The following is a 23,207-nucleotide window of genomic DNA, read 5'->3' as shown; positions in this document are numbered from 1 at the left end:
CCCCTAGTAGGTTCGAACGCTTCGTGTCCTCAGCAAAGTGGACCGCATCCCCACCCCCCCCTCCCCCCCCCCCCCCCCCGAAATTTGTTTTATGTGATCCGCCCCTGTGACACACACACACACACACTGACACGCACACACAACCACACACACACGCACACACACAACACACATTGACCGTGGTACACACACACACACTGCACACACACACACACACACACACACATACACTGCACACACACAATCTGATGAAGCAAACTTGCGACGAGTGTCATGGGAAGTAATTTCGCGGCACCATTTGTCTCTTGTGGCAATGTCTCTGTGGTGGTTACTTCCCTTTGACTCTACCGCGTTTCTCTGGCTTGACTGTTTCTTAAAGGCACAGTAAGCCTCCCGTAAACCATCACAGATACGGTCAGGCTTTTACACAGAGTACAAACACCCTTTCATTTAAACACTCACCGATTGAGAACATCCTAGGTGCCCTCCGTAAAGAGCGAACAATTTTCAAAGAATTTATTTTTGCGTGGTTTATCTTACCCCTGAGCCATCGTGAACCCGTGTGATCCAGTTTCCCTTTTTCACAATGTAGTCGTCAGTTAGTCATTTGAATGCGACTCGATGTGAGCTTATCTACAATAGCACGTTTTGATGCACGAAACAAACGGCTGTGGTTCACAAGAACTCTAACGATGGCTTTTGACTGTTGAGAGGAACGGCGATATGCCGCATAAACCGTCGTCTGCTACGACCCTTGCGTGACCCTGCTTCCCGGCTTTTCTTTTTTCAAACTTTCACAACTTCGAATTGCACTGATCTTGTCTTGATGAAAAAAGAATTCTTTTATGATTAAAGAATGTTTGTGCGACAAGCTGTCAATCTATTATTTAGATTTTAAAAGTTAGGTCAAGCGCAAAAACGCACCACGGTCCCAAAACATTCTGATAATCATCGATCCACGGCTATCGCCAGTTTAAGACTCATTTTTGACCTGAGTTCAGGATGGGTCCAAAAAGTGTTCGAGACAATCTGCAAAATTAATTCTTTAACAATTGCTCGCTCTTTACGTAGGGCACATAGGATGTTCCCGTTTGGTGAGCGTTCAAATGGAAGGGTGTTTGTACTGTGTGTAAAAGCCTGACAGTATCTGTGATGGTTTACGGGAGGCTTACTGTCCGGGCGTGATTTCCGGGATATTCATAACAGCCGTCCAGCACCAAAACGAGGCGCCATTGTTGTAAAGGGCCAAGTCCACAAAAATAAATTCTTTGAAAATTTCTCACGCTCGACAGAAAGCAGCCAGGATGTTCCCGTTCGGTGAGCGTTTAAATGGAAGTATGCTTGTACCGTATGTAGACACTCGGGGAGCTCTGTGATGGTTTACGGGAGGCTTACTGTGCCTTTAATGAAGCGACACAACCATTTTGCGTAGCACTCGCACTGGCTTCAGCACTATCTCTCATGGTCGTGCGCATTATGCTTCCCAAAGTCTGCAAAGAAATGCATGTGTTGTGATCAATACGCCAATGAACACAATGTTGATGCGTTGTGTCCATGATTATGCAGGGGCGTAGCAGACCCATAACACTTTGGTACGCCGGGCGAGGGAAAAACAAGTCGCGTAAGGCGAAAATACAATATTTAGTCAAGTAGCTGTCGAACTCACAGAATGAAACTGAACGCAATGCAACGCAGCAAGACCGTATACTCGTGGTCCACCGCTCACGGCATAGGCAGTGAAATTGACAAGAAGAGCGGGGTAGTGGTTACGCTATGCTGCATAGCACGCATTTCTGTACCTCTCTTCGTTTTAACTTTCTGAGCGTGTTTTAATCCAAACATATCATATCTATATATTTTTGGAATCAGGAACCGACAAGGAATAAGATGAAAGTGTTTTTAAATTGATTTCGAAAAAAACATTTTGATAATAATTTTTGGCTCACGTAAGTGTAGCCTATGCGATCGTAACTTTGTCTGTCTGTGCGTGCGTGCGTGCGTGCGTCTGTGCGTGTGTATGTCTGTGGTAGAAACTCTAACATTTGAAGACGTCACATTACATTGACGTCACATTATGACGTAAGAGGGTTAGACGTCACGCGAAGGAAGTACTGACAGTCTCGGTCATTATTATTTTGAGCGCGCCGAGACTAGTTGGCAGTCGTGTCCTTGTAAGTAGGCTACATGCAGACAGACAGATCTAGATCTAGTGTCTCGCTTTCTTGCACAGTTTCACCTATGCTCTTTCTCTGTGTGTGTGTGTGTGTGTGTGTGTGTGTGTGTGTGTGTGTGTGTGTGTGTGTCTGTGTGTGTGTGTGACGGAGTGATTGAGTTTGTGTTACTGTTTGTCGATTTTTTACGTGAGCCTTGATGGCTTCGCCTCTTGTTATATATTTAATTTTCAGAGCTTGTTTTTAATCCGAATATAACATATTTATATGCTTTTGGAATCAGCAAATGATGGAGAATAAGATAAACGTAAATTTGGATCGTTTTATAAATTTTTATTTTTTTTTACAATTTTCCGATTTTTAATGACCAAAGTCATTAATTAATTTTTAAGCCACCAAGCTGAAATGCAATACCGAACCCCGGGCTTCGTCGAAGAGTACTTGACCAAAATTTCAACCAATTTGGTTGAAAAATGAGGGCGTGACAGTGCCGCCTCAACTTTCACGAAAAGCCGGATATGACGTCATCAAAGACATTTATCAAAAAAATGAAAAAAACGTTCGGGGATTTCATACCCAGGAACTCTCATGTCAAATTTCATAAAGATCGGTCCAGTAGTTTAGTCTGAATCGCTCTACACACACACACACACACACACACGCACGCACACACATACGCACATACACCACGACCCTCGTTTCGATTCCCCCTCGATGTTAAAATATTTAGTCAAAACTTGACTAAATATAAAAACCGGATTTGCTTCCCAGGTCCATTGATCGACGTAATGTGGATGTGTTTGTGAACTCACTGTTTCTTCTCAAATCTGCTTTTGTTCTAGTTATTACCCCTGACTGATTTATGAGGATGTGATCATCATCGGATTTCTTAAAAAAAAAAAAAAGTCTAAAATTTAGTACGGCGATCGCGTCCTACGTCCCTGTTATGTGACCAGTAAAATGATGCGTCGTATTGTGTAACCAGGGCTGAGGCCGTTGCACGAAGCGAACGTGAGTGCCACCCAAACCGGGGTGCAAACCGCGGGGCCGGATTCGTTGAAATCCCAACAAATTACATTTTTAACCAATCTCACACCGCGGCTGGCTCCCAACGGGTTGGTCACTTTCTCGTACACCTCGGCCCAGGGCCCGTATTCTTGAAAATATGGAAGGCGAAAAGGGTCAAATGATCGAGCGAAAGGATCGATCCTGTCGCGTTTGACCCTTTCCGCCCGACGCGCGGAAAGGGTCAAATGATCGAGCAAAAGGATCGTGCAAAAGGATCGATCCTTTTACACGATACTTTTGAACGAGCAGTTTCATCGCACTCCAGACTGTGTGCCGGTAAAATTCCGGTTCCACTTTTTGTCGGCACCGGATCCAGTAAAAGGATCGATCCCTGCACGATACTTTTGCTCGTGTCATTGTTTGACCCTTTCCGCCCTACGCGCGGAAAGGGTCAAACGAACTGAAAAGGATCGATCCTTTTGCTCGATCATTTGACCCTTTTCGCCTTCCATATGAAAAAGCTGCAACATTGTGTCCTTTAAAGTCAAACTGTCGTTTAACTACCGCCCAGTATTTATTTTTACTGCCCAGTAATTATTTATTTTCCCCCGGTATTAATGTGTGTCTGGCGGAAGGTCGGCAGCTACCAAAATTGGTTATTTTTAGAATAGGAGATTCCTTATGCTAGCTCCTCTCGACAATGTAACTCCAAGATCCCCATTGTTCGTGACTGAAGTTACCCCCGGACAAAGTTTTAACTTGTTGAAAGAGATTAAGGTTTTAAACAAGATTTAAAACTCGGACCGACTGTAAAAAGATGCCTGAGTTTTTAAGAAACCTTCTACCTTTTACTGATACGCTTTAAAAGAAAAAAAGCTTTTAATCCGATATCATAAATAACACTTTTGTGAAGGTCTCACAGAATTGGGCCAATTGTCCTTACGGTTTAGGGGACCCTCTAACATTCCTCTGATGGACCTATTTACAATTGAGGGCCCCAGGACCCTCTTGGTAGAGCGTCGGTGGGGAGGAACATATTAGCAAGATCTAGATCAGGCCAAAAAAAAAAAGGTCTGTTTACGGTACCATAGGCCAAAGAAATAGGGTCGGTAGGTCGGGATTTTTTTTTTTTTTCCCAAAAAACATATTTTTACGTTATTTTTCTTTTTTTTTCTTTCCCAAATGCCAAAAAAAAGTCTAGGGTCGCGCGAAAAAAATAGGGTTGGTCGGGTTACCGTAAACAGACTATTTTTTTTTTGGCCTCAGCACTTTTCAGGACGTGTACGTCATCAAATCTAGTTTTTACGTCACGCGTTTGCCAAGATCTGCAGTCTGTGGTAGCAAAACAACGTATGCATTTGGAACATTGGAGAAAAAAGTGAGTCACGGGTGACGCAATATCTACACGTACACGTGTACAGGTCTTTGCTACACGTTCGACCATCTAGAACACTGTATTATGAGTTATTTCTAATGCTGACTGTTAGCAAATGATAACAGGCATGTCGAGAAAAAAGATATCAAGCATGAGCCTTTCAGGCGAATGCTGATATCGCCGCTAACTTCGACCATTATTTTTGATAATCACTGAGACTCGGCATGTAACCTCTACATAATAACCCTTAACGTTCTGCCGGCTGTAAAACGAAGTTGCGCGAGACTCGCTATATGTATACGTGCTGTGCAACAAGGATACGACAAAGTCCAATGCCTGGAAGCAAGACTCTCCTTAAATCCGTGACGAATGAATAACATTATTGTAATTACCTTGATTTCCTTCTGCGTTCCACGTAGTATTACGACACTTTGTTTAAGCTGGCTTGGTTTTGTCTCTTTACCTTGTCACCAGCGCAGATAGAGCGGACGATAACGTGTAGTTTTAGGAAATACGTCAAGAAGTGATCGAACCAACACACCACTCCTTGAATATCCCCACTTGGATTGGATTGGATTGGATTGGATAAGATTTACAGTCCAGTGAGGTTACCCTCATGGAAATTCGGGCTGCTTTCTCCCCGGGGAAAGCGAGCTGCCATACATACGGCGCTACCCATATTTTTTGTTTTGTTTTTTGTTTTGTGGGGGTTAACAAGAAAAACACGAAATAGATACACAGCTAAATTTCCAAAACCAAGAAGAAGCAAAAAAGTAGAGGAGGCTCAGGGGGGGGGAACGAAGATGGGCTGATTTATGGGACGTTTAAAATATGAAAATGCAAATAATGTTTGTATTGTCATTTTCAAAAAATTTTGTTGAGATTTTGAAGTGTCATTAGTTCTTGATTGTTTAAGAAGAAAAATTGCTTTCAGAAGATTCGTAGGTGATAGAGAAGATTCGGTTTGTCTGATTTGGGTTTACCGCAGTGAGACACTGAAGGGTGTGTGTGGTTCGTTCGCCATAACAATATGTAAATAAAATAAAATAAAATAAAATAAAATAAAATAAAATAAAATAAAATAAAATAAAATAAAATAAAATAAAATAAAATAAAATAAAATAAAATAAAATAAAATAAAATAAAATGAAAAAAAACACACCAAGAAATGTTATTTAATGTAACGTTTAATTATAGAGGGGGGACAAATACATTTTTTTCTGCCTTTCTACACACCTATAGATGTAGGTTTTTCTCTCCTGAAGTGTTGGCTGAAAGAGAAAATAATTAGAGACAAAACGAAACATTTACAAGAACTTGGACCAATCGTTCTTTAAAAGTAGACTGACATGATATACAACAGACTAGTAGTAATGATGATAAATGGTACTGTAAATTATCTGTGAATGTTTTCCCTTAAAAAAAATCTGATGACAATAATGCCCCACAAATATGACAACAATAATGCCACAACTGGGTTCTCCTGGTGATAAGTGATTTTTGTACGCTCTCACGGTAAAACCATTATAGGGGCATGTTCCCGGGTGTAACCCTGACATTAGATGGTTACAAAAAATGCAAGGGGGGAAAGAGGGCCACTGCAAAGAAACCCCCCCCCCAAAAAAAAAAAAAAAAAAAAAAAAAAAATTGCACAAAAAAATCCAACAAAATCACTGTAACTCGACTGACTCCGACTTCTTTCCCTGTTTACCCTATTTTTACTGTCAACGATTTCATTGCTTGTTATTCTATCAGGTGCCTGGAAATTGGTTTTTAAGCCGCCATTAGTATAATGGGGCTTACTGGATTTGCCCTGTCTGTCTGGATTGGATATGATGAGTAAACAATCCAAACCCTGTCTGTGTACACTACATTGGGTGTGCACGTTAAAGATCCCACGATTGACAAAAGGGTCTTTCCTGGCAAAATAATTTTCTACCTATACCCGTGTGACTTGGAATAATAGGCCGTGAAAGGTAAATATGCGCCGAAATGGCTGCAATCTACTGGCCGTATAAAATTTCATCTCACACGGCATCACTGCAGAGCGCCTAGAACTGTGCCCACGGAATATGCGCGATATAAGACTCATTGATTGATTGATTGATTGTTTGAGGCGGGCGGGCGGGCGGGCGGGCGGACGGGCGGGCGGGCGGGCAGGCGGGCGGGCGGGCGGGCGGACGGGCGGTCGGTGTTTGTCGGGTTCATCACGCTCTCTCACTCTTGTTGCGCACGTCGTGTGCATTTTAGAGCGCACAGTTGTTTCTCGGATCGTAAAATTGTGCTCTGCCTCATATGATGAAGATTCTTTAGTTTCACCGATTGAAGTGAAAAAGAAAATGGTGATGATGATGATGATGATGATGATGATGATGATGATGATGATGATGATGATGATGATGATGATGATGATGATGATGATGATGATGATGATGATGATGATGAAGCTTTATTTTAGGCACACAAAAAAAAAGTCTGTTTACGGTATCCCGACCGACCCTATTTTTTCGCGCGACCCTAGATTTTTTTTTTGCATTTGGGGACCAAAATAAAAAAAAATAAAAGTCTGTTTTTTGGCAAAATAACTTAAAAAATATGGGGTTTTTTGAGAAAAAAATAATCCCGACCTACCGACCCTATTTTTTTTGGGCCTATGTTACCGTAAAAAGACTATTTTTTGTTTAGCCTTAGGAGAATATAGGTTGAAGGCTACGTTATTTTCTTTCTCACAACCTGTCCCTTCACCATGCATATACAGTACTCGAATGAGAAAGAAAGATACCAACCCTATACAACTCCGAAGCATACAACGGCACGCATGTTTTGTTACTGTTGTTTCGCTATGAAAGTGAACAGCAGTCAGTCACTTTCTTGACACCTGCTTGAACTTATTCAGTTCGATATCTGATAGGATTGTATCTTCGTTGCACTTGCCGAATGAAGAGAGAAGTCATGTTATTTTTACTTTCCAAATCGCTCGGAGCAGGATGCCTTATCTTGGCATATTTAACGGTTCATTTGATACCGAGGTTGTACCCGCGAGCGTTTTCATTCAAGTGTGTCTGAAGCTAATAGAGACCGATGTACTGTGCCTGAGAGTTTGTATTGTTTGCATTCGGAGAAGGTTACAGACACACAAGAATAACTTTCTATACGTTGAGGTAAGTGTTGGATACTCTGAGGTTCACCAGATTTTGAATTTTGCTTGATCTATCATCGCTATAGTGATATGATTCCTGTCATGCCTATATCTTTAGTCGTGGCTGTTTTGTTCTACTTCTTTGTCAATTCATTGCATTGCGCCTATACACCCATTGATGTGTTTTTGTTCTGAAGTGTTGGACGAACGAGACTGTGTGTTTGATACAACCTTCTGCTTTTTACTGCGATAAGCATTGAATGTGAACAGTTTTTTTCCCCTCAAGTTGGTTAGTTTTTAACACCAAAAAAGCTGAATCGGTTATGTATGGCCATCAATGGATAAGAAAAAAGACAAAAATCTAAAGGTCAGTCATGCTTTTTCGGTCATCTATTTCCTTGATAAATTAGACCTCTGCTTACTCACTTTGTAATTTCACTGTCTTTTCGGTGCACGGAACAATAATAGAAATCTGTGTGATTTCACTGTCTTTTCAGTGTTGAGAACAATAATATAATTCTGTGTGATTTCACTGGCTTTTCAGTGTTGAGAACAATAATATAATTCTGTGTGATTTCACTGGCTTTTGATAGAATTCGTTGTGGTTTCACTGTCTTTTCTGTTACAGAACAGAACACTGATAGAATTCTGTGTGATTTCACTGTCTTTTCAGTGTGGAAAACAATGATAGAATTCTTTGTGATTTCACTGTCTTTTCAGTGTGGAAAGCAATGATAGAATTCTGTGTGATTTCACTGTCTTTTCAGTGCGGAAAGCAATGATAGAATTCTGTGTGATTTCACTGTCTTTTCAGTGTGGAAAGCAATGATAGAATTCTTTGTGATTTCACTGTCTTTTCAGTGTGGAAAGCAATGATAGAATTCTGTGTGATTTCACTGTCTTTTCAGTGTGGAAAGCAATGATAGAATTATTAGTGATTTCACTGTCTTTTCAGTGTGGAAAGCAATGATATAATTATTTGTGATTTCACTGTCTTTTCAGTGTGGAAAGCAATGATAGAATTCTGTGTGATTTCACTGTCTTTTCAGTGCGGAAAGCAATGATAGAATTCTTTGTGATTTCACTGTCTTTTCAGTGTGGAAAGCAATGATAGAATTCTGTGTGATTTCACTGTCTTTTCAGTGCGGAAAGCAATGATAGAATTCTTTGTGATTTCATTGCACTGTCTTTTCTGTGCGGAAAGCAATGATAGAATTATTTGTGATTTCACTGTCTTTTCAGTGTGGAAAGCAATGATAGAATTCTGTGTGATTGCACTGTCTTTTCTGTGCGGAAAGCAATGATAGAATTCTTTGTGATTTCACTGTCTTTTCAGTGTGGAAAGCAATGATAGAATTCTGTGTGATTTCACTGTCTTTTCAGTGCGGAAAGCAATGATAGAATTCTGTGTGATTTCACTGTCTTTTCAGTGCGGAAAGCAATGATAGAATTCTGTGTGATTTCACTGTCTTTTCAGTGCGGAAAACAATGACAGAATTCTTTGTGATTTCATTGCACTGTCTTTTCTGTGCGGAAAGCAATGATAGAATTCTGTGTGATTTCACTGTCTTTTCAGTGTGGAAAGCAATGACAGAATTCTTTGTGATTTCACTGTCTTTTCAGTGTGGAAAGCTATGATAGAATTCTGTGTGATTTCACTGTCTTTTCAGTGTGGAAAGCAATGATAGAATTCTGTGTGATTTCACTGTCTTTTCAGTGCGGAAAGCAATGATAGAATTCTGTGTGATTTCACTGTCTTTTCAGTGCGGAAAGCAATGATAGAATTCTGTGTGATTTCACTGTCTTTTCAGTGTGGAAAGCAATGATAGAATTCTGTGTGATTTCACTGTCTTTTCAGTGTACAGAACAATGATAGAATTCTGTGTGATTTCACTGTCTTTTCAGTGTGGAAAGCAATGATAGAATTCTGTGTGATTTCACTGTCTTTTCAGTGTGGAAAGCAATGATAGAATTCTGTGTGATTTCACTGTCTTTTCAGTGTTGAGAACAATAATATAATTCTGTGTGATTTCACTGTCTTTTCAGTGTACAGAACAATGATAGAATTCTGTGTGATTTCACTGTCTTTTCAGTGTTGAGAACAATAATATAATTCTGTGTGATTTCACTGTCTTTTCAGTGTACAGAACAATGATAGAATTCTGTGTGATTTCACTGTCTTTTCAGTGCGGAAAACAATGATAGAATTCTGTGTGATTTCACTGTCTTTTCAGTGTGGAAAGCAATGATATAATTCTGTGTGAATTCACTGTCTTTTCAGTGCGGAAAGCAATGATAGAATTCTGTGTGATTTCACTGTCTTTTCAGTGTTGAGAACAATAATAGAATTCTGTGTGATTTCACTGTCTTTTCAGTGTGGAAAGCAATGATAGAATTCTGTGTGATTTCACTGTCTTTTCAGTGCGGAAAGCAATGATAGAATTCTGTGTGATTTCACTGTCTTTTCAGTGCGGAAAGCAATGATAGCATTCTGTGTGATTTCACTGTCTTTTCAGTGCGGAAAGCAATGATAGCATTCTGTGTGATTTCACTGTCTTTTCAGTGCGGAAAACAATGATAGAATTCTGTGGGATTTCACTGTCTTTTTAGTGCGGAAAGCAATGATAGAATTCTGTGTGATTTCACTGTCTTTTCAGTGTGGAAAGCAATGATAGCATTCTGTGTGAATCACTGTCTTTTCAGTGCGGAAAGCAATGATAGCATTCTGTGTGATTTCACTGTCTTTTCAGTGCAGAAAACAATGATAGAATTCTGTGTGATTTCACTGTCTTTTTAGTGCGGAAAGCAATGATAGAATTCTGTGTGATTTCACTGTCTTTTCAGTGTGGAAAGCAATGATAGCATTCTGTGTGAATCACTGTCTTTTCAGTGCGGAAAGCAATGATAGCATTCTGTGTGATTTCACTGTCTTTTCAGTGCAGAAAGCAATGATAGAATTATTTGTGATTTCACTGTCTTTTCAGTGCGGAAAGCAATGATAGAATTCTGTGTGATTTCACTGTCTTTTCAGTGTGGAAAGCAATGATAGAATTCTGTGTGATTTCACTGTCTTTTCAGTGCGGAAAGCAATGATAGAATTCTGTGTGATTTCACTGTCTTTTCAGTGTGGAAAGCAATGATAGAATTCTGTGTGATTTCATTTCACTGTCTTTTCAGTGCGGAAAACAATGATATAATTATTTGTGATTTCATTGCACTGTCTTTTCAGTGCGGAAAACAATGATAGCATTCTGTGTGATTTCACTGTCTTTTCAGTGCGGAAAACAATAATAGAATTCTGTGTGATTTCACTGTCTTTTCAGTGCGGAAAGCAATGATAGAATTCTGTGTGATTTCACTGTCTTTTCAGTGTGGAAAGCAATGATAGAATTCTGTGTGATTTCATTTCACTGTCTTTTCAGTGCGGAAAACAATGATATAATTATTTGTGATTTCACTGTCTTTTCAGTGTGGAAAGCAATGATATAATTCTGTGTGAATTCACTGTCTTTTCAGTGCGGAAAGCAATGATAGAATTCTGTGTGATTTCATTTCACTGTCTTTTCAGTGCGGAAAACAATGATATAATTATTTGTGATTTCACTGTCTTTTCAGTGCGGAAAGCAATGATAGAATTCTGTGTGATTTCACTGTCTTTTCAGTGCGGAAAGCAATGATAGAATTCTGTGTGATTTCACTGTCTTTTCAGTGCGGAAAGCAATGATAGAATTCTGTGTGATTTCACTGTCTTTTCAGTGCGGAAAGCAATGATAGAATTCTGTGTGATTTCACTGTCTTTTCAGTGCGGAAAGCAATGATAGAATTCTGTGTGATTTCACTGTCTTTTCAGTGTGGAAAGCAATGATAGAATTCTGTGTGATTTCACTGTCTTTTCAGTGCAGAAAACACTGATAGAATTCTGTGTGATTTCACTGTCTTTTCAGTGTTGAGAACAATAATATAATTCTGTGTGATTTCACTGTCTTTTCAGTGTACAGAACAATGATAGAATTCTGTGTGATTTCACTGTCTTTTCAGTGCGGAAAACAATGATAGAATTCTTTGTGATTTCACTGTCTTTTCAGTGTACAGAACAATGATAGCATTCTGTGTGATTTCACTGTCTTTTCAGTGCGGAAAACAATGATAGAATTCTTTGTGATTTCACTGTCTTTTCAGTGCAGAAAACACTGATAGAATTCTGTGTGATTTCACTGTCTTTTCAGTGCGGAAAACAATGATAGAATTCTGTGTGATTTCACTGTCTTTTCAGTGCGGAAAACAATGATAGAATTCTTTGTGATTTCACTGTCTTTTCAGTGTGGAAAGCAATGATAGAATTCTGTGTGATTTCACTGTCTTTTCAGTGTGGAAAGCAATGATAGAATTCTGTGTGATTTCACTGTCTTTTCAGTGTGGAAAGCAATGATAGAATTCTGTGTGATTTCACTGTCTTTTCAGTGTGGAAAGCAATGATAGAATTCTGTGTGATTTCACTGTCTTTTCAGTGCGGAAAGCAATGATAGAATTCTGTGTGATTTCACTGTCTTTTCAGTGCGGAAAACAATGATAGAATTCTGTGTGAATCACTGTCTTTTCAGTGCGGAAAGCAATGATAGAATTCTGTGTGATTTCACTGTCTTTTCAGTGCGGAAAACAATGATAGAATTCTGTGTGATTTCACTGTCTTTTCAGTGCGGAAAGCAATGATAGAATTCTGTGTGATTTCACTGTCTTTTCAGTGCGGAAAACAATGATAGAATTCTGTGTGATTTCACTGTCTTTTCAGTGCGGAAAACAATGATAGAATTCTGTGTGATTTCACTGTCTTTTCAGTGTACAGAACAATGATAGCATTCTGTGTGATTTCACTGTCTTTTCAGTGCGGAAAGCAATGATATAATTCTGTGTGATTTCACTGTCTTTTCAGTGTGGAAAGCACTGATAGAATTCTGTGTGATTTCACTGTCTTTTCAGTGTGGAAAGCAATGATAGAATTCTGTGTGATTTCACTGTCTTTTCAGTGCGGAAAACGATAGAATTCTGTCTGATTTCACTGTCTTTTCAGTGTGGAAAGCAATGATAGAATTCTGTGTGATTTCACTGTCTTTTCAGTGTGGAAAGCAATGATAGAATTCTGTGTGATTTCACTGTCTTTTCAGTGTGGAAAGCAATGATAGAATTCTGTGTGATTTCACTGTCTTTTCAGTGCGGAAAGCAATGATAGAATTCTTTGTGATTTCACTGTCTTTTCAGTGCGGAAAGCAATGATAGAATTCTGTGTGATTTCACTGTCTTTTCAGTGTGGAAAGCAATGATAGAATTCTGTGTGATTTCACTGTCTTTTCAGTGTGGAAAGCAATGATAGAATTCTGTGTGATTTCACTGTCTTTTCAGTGTGGAAAGCAATGATAGAATTCTGTGTGATTTCACTGTCTTTTCAGTGCGGAAAGCAATGATAGAATTCTGTGGGATTTCACTGTCTTTTCAGTGCGGAAAACAATGATAGAATTCTGTGTGAATCACTGTCTTTAAAGTGCAGAAAACAATGATAGAATTCTGTGGGATTTCACTGTCTTTTCAGTGCGGAAAACAATGATAGAATTCTGTGTGAATCACTGTCTTTTCAGTGTGGAAAGCAATGATAGAATTCTGTGTGATTTCACTGTCTTTTCAGTGCGGAAAACAATGATAGAATTCTGTGGGATTTCACTGTCTTTTCAGTGCGGAAAACAATGATAGAATTCTGTGTGAATCACTGTCTTTTCAGTGTGGAAAGCAATGATAGAATTCTGTGTGATTTCACTGTCTTTTCAGTGCGGAAAGCAATGATAGAATTCTGTGTGATTTCACTGTCTTTTCAGTGCGGAAAGCAATGATAGAATTCTGTGTGATTTCACTGTCTTTTCAGTGCGGAAAGCAATGATAGAATTCTGTGTGATTTCACTGTCTTTTCAGTGTGGAAAGCAATGATAGAATTATTAGTGATTTCACTGTCTTTTCAGTGTGGAAAGCAATGATATAATTATTTGTGATTTCACTGTCTTTTCAGTGTGGAAAGCAATGATATAATTATTTGTGATTTCACTGTCTTTTCAGTGTGGAAAGCTATGATAGAATTCTGTGTGATTTCACTGTCTTTTCAGTGTGGAAAGCAATGATATAATTATTTGTGATTTCACTGTCTTTTCAGTGTGGAAAGCTATGATAGAATTCTGTGTGATTTCACTGTCTTTTCAGTGTGGAAAACAATGATAGAATTCTGTGTGATTTCACTGTCTTTTCAGTGCGGAAAGCAATGATATAGTTATTTGTGATTTCACTGTCTTTTCAGTGTGGAAAGCAATGATAGAATTCTTTGTGATTTCACTGTCTTTTCAGTGCGGAAAGCAATGATAGAATTCTGTGTGATTTCACTGTCTTTTCAGTGCGGAAAGCAATGATAGAATTCTGTGTGATTTCACTGTCTTTTCAGTGCGGAAAGCAATGATAGAATTCTGTGTGATTTCACTGTCTTTTCAGTGTGGAAAGCAATGATAGAATTCTGTGTGATTTCATTTCACTGTCTTTTCAGTGCGGAAAACAATGATATAATTATTTGTGATTTCACTGTCTTTTCAGTGCGGAAAGCAATGATAGAATTCTGTGTGATTTCACTGTCTTTTCAGTGCGGAAAACAATGATAGAATTCTGTGTGATTTCACTGTCTTTTCAGTGTGGAAAGCAATGATAGAATTCTGTGTGATTTCACTGTCTTTTCAGTGCGGAAAGCAATGATAGAATTCTGTGTGATTTCACTGTCTTTTCAGTGTGGAAAACAATGATAGAATTCTTTGTGATTTCACTGTCTTTTCAGTGCGGAAAGCAATGATATAATTATTTGTGATTTCACTGTCTTTTCAGTGCGGAAAACAATGATAGCATTCTGTGGGATTTCACTGTCTTTTCAGTGCGGAAAACAATGACAGAATTCTTTGTGATTTCATTGCACTGTCTTTTCAGTGCGGAAAACAATGATAGCATTCTGTGTGATTTCACTGTCTTTTCAGTGTGGAAAGCAATGATAGAATTCTGTGTGATTTCACTGTCTTTTCAGTGCGGAAAACAATGATAGAATTCTGTGTGATTTCACTGTCTTTTCAGTGCGGAAAGCAATGATAGAATTCTTTGTGATTTCACTGTCTTTTCAGTGCGGAAAACAATGATAGAATTCTGTGTGATTTCACTGTCTTTTCTGTGCGGAAAGCAATGATAGAATTCTGTGTGATTTCACTGTCTTTTCAGTGCGGAAAGCAATGATAGAATTCTGTGTGATTTCACTGTCTTTTCAGTGCGGAAAGCAATGATAGAATTCTGTGTGATTTCACTGTCTTTTCAGTGCGGAAAGCAATGATAGAATTCTGTGTGATTTCACTGTCTTTTCAGTGCGGAAAGCAATGATAGAATTCTGTGTGATTTCACTGTCTTTTCAGTGCGGAAAACAATGATAGAATTCTGTGTGAATCACTGTCTTTTCAGTGCGGAAAACAATGATAGCATTCTGTGGGATTTCACTGTCTTTTCAGTGCGGAAAACAATGACAGAATTCTTTGTGATTTCATTGCACTGTCTTTTCAGTGCGGAAAACAATGATAGCATTCTGTGTGAATCACTGTCTTTTCAGTGCGGAAAACAATGATAGAATTCTGTGTGAATCACTGTCTTTTCAGTGCGGAAAGCAATGATAGAATTCTTTGTGATTTCACTGTCTTTTCAGTGCGGAAAGCAATGATAGAATTCTGTGTGATTTCACTGTCTTTTCAGTGCGGAAAACAATGATAGAATTCTGTGTGATTTCACTGTCTTTTCAGTGCGGAAAACAATGATAGAATTCTGTGTGATTTCACTGTCTTTTCAGTGCGGAAAACAATGATAGCATTCTGTGTGAATCACTGTCTTTTCAGTGCGGAAAACAATGATAGAATTCTGTGTGATTTCACTGTCTTTTCAGTGTGGAAAGCAATGATAGAATTCTGTGTGATTTCACTGTCTTTTCAGTGAAGATAATGAATAAATACAATTCTGTTTGTAGCCACAACTTCTCAAGCAAGGATTACATATTTTTAGCACAGTTAAAGACTTTGGTTTTCTTCCTTGCTCTAAAAACACAGACAGCTGTGTCAACGTTGATCTTCTGGCGTGTTGTGAGACAACCATAGCACTTACTGATTTTTAAAGTCTCTCTTTGAACGTTGACGTTAAAAACATTGACGTTAAACAATACATGTAAAAAAAAATACATAAACAACCGACTGGAACGTCTCTTCAAAAAGGAGATCAAGATTTTTAAAAAGACCTCATAATAATGGTAGAACATTTTGACCCAATAATCATTGACTCTTATACCGCTGTTACTCGTGATCTGATTATGATACAGGTGACGTCATCAGTATGACGCAGAAGTGGTCGTTGAAAGCAATGCCCGGCCTCGGTCTGCTTGTTGTGTTGAGCCTAGCGGTCGTCGACGCACAGTACTGGGGACAATCTGCCGTAAGTGATCAGCTCTTTGGAATATGAATCTATTTTCTCTAAAGATTTAGTTCTCTCACACAATGATTCAGCTCCAGTCAGACGCACAAACAATTTGAAATAACATGCATTAATTAATGCTCATCACGGGTCAAGGTGGTTCATCGGGGGCATGTTCACACAAGACATCAGAATGACGTATAAATCAATGAAAGTATGCATACGGTATCCATCTCCCACCCCCGTGTCACCACAGTGGCACGTTAAAGACCTCGGTCATTCTGCCATAAGTGCAGATGGCTGATACCACCTAAACACGCATACACTTGTGTATCTCATCTAAAGTCGGGTTAAAACCCGGGAACATGCCCCTAGTGGCTTTGCCGTGAGGGCGTAAAACTTGAATTTCTCTCATATGAATCAACGCTGTCTACTAGTACCTACATTCGCTCCCTAACGATCCTGACCACCAACTTTATTCAAGCTACAAAACTTGAAGTCTGACCTGAGGCACACACACACAAAAAAAAAAGAATCCTGGAACGCCGAAGAAGAAGAAGCTCCCTAACAGTATAATAACAGTATTAAGACCCCCTGATTTAAGACTCCCTCCATATTAAGACCCTGATTTCTCAGATTTTCTATACATAACCTCTGTAAATGTACCCCCCTTTGAGTGGAGGAGGGGATGTCGACACTGCGATCTGGCGCCTTTTCATTTTTCATTCCCTACCTGCAGTGATATAGATTTCACTCAAGGACTACTGAAGGGAGTCCTTGATTTCACTGTACGATAAGGGGAGAAGGGAGACAACACTGCGCTAGACCTAGACTGACCCTGCTACTCGCCCAGAGACGAGGTGCTTGAGGCAAAGCGAAGCGATCGCAGTGCGCTTTCTTGGGGCAGGGCGGAAAAACGCACGCAAAGCACATCGCGAACAGCTTTTGGATCATCCTGAACTCAGGTCAAAATGAGTTCGGCTCATTCTCTCCCTGACAGGATGCCTTGAGTTTCCTTGTCTGGCAAGGAAACCGATTTTGTTAAAAAACATATTTAGAGCTTTTTGTAATGTATTATTGATATTAGCAGATTCGCGATCGTCGATAATGATTTTTCATGGTGTTTTGTAATTTTTAAAGTACAAAGGAATTGATATGTAAGACAGTTTCAAGCGAGCTATTTTTCGCGGCTGTATTTACTGTGCAAACAACTCTTAATTGACAAAAGTGTCACGTGATAATCAACCGTTTGGTTTCGGCGCTCGCTGGAGTAGACGAATTTTTCTGTAACCAGTTGACAGTGATGAAACCATATAATATAATTACGGTCTCCTTCCCGGCAGCAGTCCCAAAATTTCGACTTGTTTTGACCTCAGAACGATGTCTTTATCATAACTATGAAGAACAGAACGGAGATCACTGTTGAAGTCGGCCAGTCTGCAATCTTTTTCGTCTCGCGAACACTGATTTCAAATTTAGATCAGTGCTCGCGAAAAACATATGGGAGATAACTCTGTATTCTTTTTTTTTGGATAGATTCGCGTAGGACTGTAGCGCCCTGTCAGGGGGACGACTGGCAATAGCCGTGGAGCGATGCTTATCAGAATGCTTTTGGATGTGCTCGCCTTACGTTGGAATTGCGATGGCGTGTAGCGTGTCGCGATCTTCTTGGCGTGGTTTTCGACATGAACCCGTCGAGGGATGCATTGCTTTTGAAGCTGTTGTGACCACCCCAGATAACATTCCCTTTCATAACGACGTTCTGTCTGACAATTTCATTGACCGAATCGTCCGCTAGCTAAAGTATTCAAACTTTCTTACACATCTCGTATCATCATCGTCATCTTGAAGCGCTAAGATTCGTTGCATGGCCCCAAGAAAGCGACTTGGCTCAGAAAAAGCGCATTGATTCCGATGCAACTCACCGGCTGTTACAGTACCTTCAGCAAGGCACCCAGCAGGGCTGTATGTGGGGTAGCAAGGCAGTTGGCGCCCGCGGACAGTGTCACTCGTTCAAGTGCGTCAGTCCCTGGTTCGGCGCGGCCTACGCCATGCACTGTCCTTTCGGCACCGTCTTCAGCGCACGTGAGTCACGCTGTGTCAACCCCATTGCTGTGGCCGCGCAGTGCTCCCGCGTCTCAGCATTGCGGTTACCCAGTTTCTGGAATTTCCCGTGAGGTGAGACTGTTTTGACTGATCAAGGTGTTGGGGATTTGTGGTGGGCGGGGGGGGGGGGGGGGGGGGGAGGTATGAAAGAGGAAAGCAGAAAATACCATATGTTCTTTTAATTTCACGATACAAATTGAATAAAGTCTTGTTTAAACCAACTTGAGGTGAGACTGATTTATCAAAGTATTGGGAATAGTGGTGGGGCGGGACAAGGGGGGGGGGAGGGGGGAGGGGTGGAGGGGGGTGGGGGGTGGGTTGAGTGGGAAATGTAGAACATGTCCGTGTGGCCGCGCATTATAAAAACTGTCGGTTACAGGAGGTCGCGTTCTGGTATTGATAAACCTTCTGTGTGTGTGTGTGTGTGTGTGTGTGTGTATGTGTGTGTGTGTGTGTGTGTGTGTGTGTGTGTCTGTGTGTATGTGTGTGTGTGTGTGCCTGTATATTTGTGTGCGTCTGTGTTTGTGTGACAGTATTTGTCATTTTTCATTTATCCCAGCGAAGCTGGAGGTATCCCGTGAACGCTATACTGTAATCGATTTGAGAAATGTGCATACCGAATAATACATGATAAAGAAGGATTCTTTGTGCCCGAAAATGGGCCACAGTTGGAGATGGAAGTTCACCAAAAATTGGGACCATACTAACAAAAATACGGTGGGTAAAATTGGCGCCCCCATTTTTTGAGCAAACGCCACCCAAGGCCGCTTTGGACGGGTAGAAATTCCGTAGTTTCCAAGTCTATGGATAAAGCTCGCGTAAGAAGATTACGTCACGGTCGAAAGTCTTTGACGTCAATTAATGTATCATGACGTCATGCCTCCCTGTAGACTTTCTCTTTCGCGCGGTGTGTGTGTTTGTGTTCATTTTGTGCACATGTGTTAGTGTTACTGTTTGTGTGTGTGTGTGTGTGTGTGTGTGTGTATGTGTGTGTATTTGTGTGTGTGTGCGCACGCGTGCATGACTCTGTACTCGTGTGTGTGTGAGTGTGTGTGTGGTGTGTGTGTGTGTATTTGTGTGTGTGCACGCGTGCATGAGTCTGTACTCGTGTGTGTGTGAGTGTGTGTGTGTGTATGTGTGTGTGTGTGTGTGTGAGTGTGTGTGTGTGGTGTGTGTGTGTGTGTGTATTTGTGTGCGCGCACGCGTGCATGAGTCTGTACTCGTGTGTGTGTGAGTGTGTGTGTGGTGTGTGTGTGGTGTGTGTGTGTGTGTGTATTTGTGTGTGTGTGTGTGTGTGTGTGTGTGTGCGCACGCGTGCATGAGTCTGTACTCGTGTGTGTGTGTGAGTGTGTGTGTGTGTGTATTTGTGTGTGTGTGCACGCGTGCATGAGTCTGTACTCGTGTGTGTGTGTGTGTGTGTGTGTGTGTGTGTGTGTGTGTATTTGTGTGTGTGTGCGCGCACGCGTGCATGAGTCTGTACTCGTGTGAGTGTGTGTGTGGTGTGTGTGTGTGTGTGCATACGTGTATGTGTGTGCGTGTATGTGTGTTTGTTTGTAAAGGTGTGTATGTCTGTCTGTCCATATGTGCGTATGGGTGTGTGTTTTGTGTGTATGAAGTTTTTGTGAGAGAGTGAGTGAGTGCGTGTGAGTGAGTGTGTGTATGTGCGCGTGTGTGACTTGGGGTGTGTGTGTGTGTGTGTGTGTGTGTGTGTGTGTGTGTGTGTGTGTGTGAGTGTGTGTGTGTACCCATGTTTCCACAGGTTTGGTTGCCTAAATCACCATAAGGCAACCATCCACACGTGGATGACAACCTAAACTCTGGATGGCAACCTAATTGTGTGGATGGTCGCTTCATTTAACACCGTTAAATTGACTTTTTTGACGGAAAGAATGTCATAACAATGTTCAAAATGACATTCTTTCCGTCCTCTATAGGCGACGAAATAGGTCAAATTTTGTGCATTTTTTAGTGCAAAATTCTTCGATGCCGGAGCGAGTACTGCACCCAGTGCTGTTGTAGTGCAAGTGCACTAGAAAGGCACTACACCCAGTGCCGCCTCTTAGGTAACCATCCACACTTTAGGTACGTGTGTTTCTGTGTGTGTGTGTGTGTGTGTGTGTGTGTGTGTGTGTGTGTGTGTTTGAGTGAGAGAGAGAGAGAGAGAGAGAGAGAGAGAGAGAGAGAGAGAGAGAGAGAGAGAGAGAGAGAGAGAGAGAGAGAGAGAGAGAGAGGAGGTATTACACACCGGTACGACCGAACTAAGGGTATCAATAAACTACGCTTGTGCATCGGGTTGAAAGTATACCCTGATCCCTCGGAGATATACCTCCACTCCGGTCTGAACGACCTCACGTGACATGTTATATGGTAGAAGAGCATGCTGTCGCTTATTCTCCTTCTGAAGATGAGGTATACCTTCACTTCGGTTAGACTGAAACGATGCTCAAGCAGCGGAATTTGTGTGTGTTTTGTTTCAGAGCAAACTGATGTTATTTTATCCTAACAAACAAGAAGATATTCTCACGCACCGCCTTGTTCAGGATATTCACTAGTTGACAATGATGTGTGCTAATAAATAAGCAATGAAACGAACAAAGGAAAGAACGACCGAACGAAAGAACAAATGAACCAAAGAACGGACGGACGGACGGACGGACGGACGGACGGACGGACGGACGGACGGACGGACGGACGAATTGACGGACGGACGGACGGACGGACTGACGGACAGACTGACGGACGGACCAACGGGCAGACTGATTGAGGGGCGGACCGATGGACAGGGGGTGGGGGGAGGGTGGGGGGGGGGGGGGGTGTTACGGGTAACCCCTCCTGATCCGGTCCTGCAGGGTATTCCTTCAACCCTCTGCACAAGAGCAATCTTTTGATACAGACTGAAGGACGGACGGACTGACGGACGGACTGATGGACTGACCGACAGACTGTCGGACGGACGTACGGACGGACATACGGACGGACTAAAAGGACGAATGAACGAAGGAAATAACGAAGGAACGAAAGAGCGAACGAACCAACCCACGAATGAACGAAAGAACGAACGAACGAACGAACGAGCAAACAAACAAACAAACAAGCAAACAAACAAACAAACAAATAAACAAGCAAACAATAAACAGTATGTGCAAACTGGCGCATTTTCAGAGCATTTGTCAAACGTTTGGAGGAGGTTTACGGTTAGGCCAGGGTGGGGGTGGGGGTTGTCCCACCAACAGGAACATCCCCCCCCCCCCTCTCTCTCTCTCCTGTAGTTCGGCCCTGCACAAGAGGAATTTATTGATACGGACTCAGTGAAGGAAGAACGGATTGACTGACGGACGGACGGACTGACGGACGTACTGAAGGACTGTCGGACGGACTGTTGAACGAACGAACGAACGAACCAACCAACGAACCAACGAACAAACGAACGAACAAACGAACGAACGAACAAACAAACGAACAAATTAGCAAATGAATACATACATTCGCAGAGAGAAAAAGGCAAAAGGTACATTTGTGGAGTCAGTAAGGGGGGTGGGTGGACTTCCGGAACCCAGGAACCTTGGGAGTCCACCCTGGCCTAGATCACACACACTGATCGACACACACTGACACGGCTGACACACTGACACACACACCACACACACCGTGCGTGACACACACACACACACAACGTGACCACACACACACGGGCACACACACACACAGACACACACCCACACCGGCACACACACACACACACACGCACGCACACACACACACACACACACACACACACACACACACACACACACACTCTAGCTGTGACACACACACGTACACACACATACACTAATGCCGGACTCACACACACACACACATACACAAACACACACACACACATACACACACACAAACACATACTGACACACTCGCAACTGACATATCAGAGGGGGGTGGTAAGTCATTTGAACGTTTAAATTCTTTTGTCACAAATTTTAAGTACCCATCAACAATAGGGCGTATGCATAAACTCCCGTCTTTTTGGTGGAAACTGACCTATGAGAGTAGTTTCCCTTGTTTGGGCCAAACAATGGCGTCAGTGAAGTGAAATCCTACCATCTGTATCTGTATCTGTGAGCGAGTCACAGTCGTTCTTGCGTGAAAGAGGCGTCACGTTTAGCGATTACCGCAAGCATGAACTGTCCGATTTAGTGCAGAAAGCATTTGAAATCAAGTTGCCCATCGATTCCGAGGCGCTGATCGAGGATCGAGCCGAAGTGATCGGCTTGAAACTGCGCGATTTAGCCGGTCCAGAAAACCCACGACGACGCAATGTTCCCAGAGCTCTGCAGAATCCTGGTTTCTTGTCAGGAAGTACCAACATAAACATTCTACCTGACTTTTCTGAGTTTGATGTGTGCACGTACCAGCTCAGTGCATCAAATGCGTCTGTTGCCAGTGTGCGGGATTACCGTAAATCAGAAGGATTCCAGATGATGAGAGATGGATAATTATGTGGTAGGGTTAGGCATCCCATCACTGCCATCAGAGCCCCCAACAGATGGCTATGTTGCTGTCAAAAGCAAAGTGAAGCCAAGAACCCAGTGACTGGTGCAACATTTTATTCACAGTGGATTGTAATGACAAGTGTGGACATGGACCTAAGGAGCTGCATTTTGTCAGCCTTCTGCACCTGCAAGGGAGGGTATGTTCATATTTTGCTCGTTATTGTAAACACATTTAGCAGGCTGTCTATTCTTCCTTACATCTACACCAAGATAAAGGGAAGTAAAGCTAGCTAACTAACTAACCAGGATGTCAGGCAGTATTTTTTTAAATTTTTATTTTTATTTTATTTTTTGGGGCGGGGGGACTATTTTAATGGTTGATTGACTTTTAGGCCATAACAAACTTTGGT

At 41.4% G+C, this 23,207-nt stretch overlaps 1 long non-coding RNA gene across 1 annotated transcript; it reads left to right on the top strand.

The window, feature by feature from the left end:
• Window positions 1-7,586: 7,586 nt before the first annotated feature.
• Window positions 7,587-18,376, top strand: LOC138945961 (uncharacterized). The gene is made up of 3 exons (XR_011449142.1): window positions 7,587-7,715; window positions 16,110-16,222; window positions 18,139-18,376. It is a non-coding gene; the product is annotated as an uncharacterized lncRNA (long non-coding RNA).
• The last annotated feature ends 4,831 nt before the right edge of the window (window positions 18,377-23,207 follow it).

The sequence above is a fragment of the Littorina saxatilis genome, linkage group LG13 (genome assembly GCF_037325665.1).
Source record: "Littorina saxatilis isolate snail1 linkage group LG13, US_GU_Lsax_2.0, whole genome shotgun sequence".
NCBI lineage: Eukaryota > Metazoa > Mollusca > Gastropoda > Littorinimorpha > Littorinidae > Littorina > Littorina saxatilis.
Note: the sequence above shows the minus strand (reverse complement) of the source record. Positions and strands in the feature narration are given on the sequence as shown.